This window comes from Nicotiana attenuata, unplaced genomic scaffold (assembly GCF_001879085.1).
Source record: "Nicotiana attenuata strain UT unplaced genomic scaffold, NIATTr2, whole genome shotgun sequence".
NCBI classification, from domain to species: Eukaryota; Viridiplantae; Streptophyta; class Magnoliopsida; order Solanales; family Solanaceae; genus Nicotiana; species Nicotiana attenuata.
Genome location: NW_017673643.1, coordinates 111069 through 111525, shown reverse-complemented (window position 1 = coordinate 111525; position 457 = coordinate 111069).

Below are 457 nucleotides of genomic sequence, written 5' to 3'. Positions count from 1 at the left end.
TCAGTTCCCTCATCTTCCTAGTGATAAGTTTAAGTTGTTTGAATTCTCTTCTTTTTTTTTTCTTCAGGTACCTTTTTGGAAGGTTATGTTTAAAACCCTTGGTTTCATTTGAGGGTTTGATTTTGAAAACTTAAGTCCCCAGACCTTTTATGGGGCAGTATGTATAAACAATTTGCAGTTCTTATGACTAAGTTCTTACTTAGTCTTAAGCTTTTTAATATTTTAGAAGTTTTCTCGTTATTATCTTGAACTTCTATTTAATTTATTCTTGCCTTTATTTCTAAGGACTTATAGAATATTCTGCATTTTTATTCTTAGAAAACGCTTTTATTGTATTCATGAATAACTAAATTAAACATGAATTTTATAAAAGAGGGCCCTTTTATATTCGACACTTAATGAAGAAGACGTCTCAACTTCATAATGGTGTTAACATACGATAAAAGAAATAGGAATA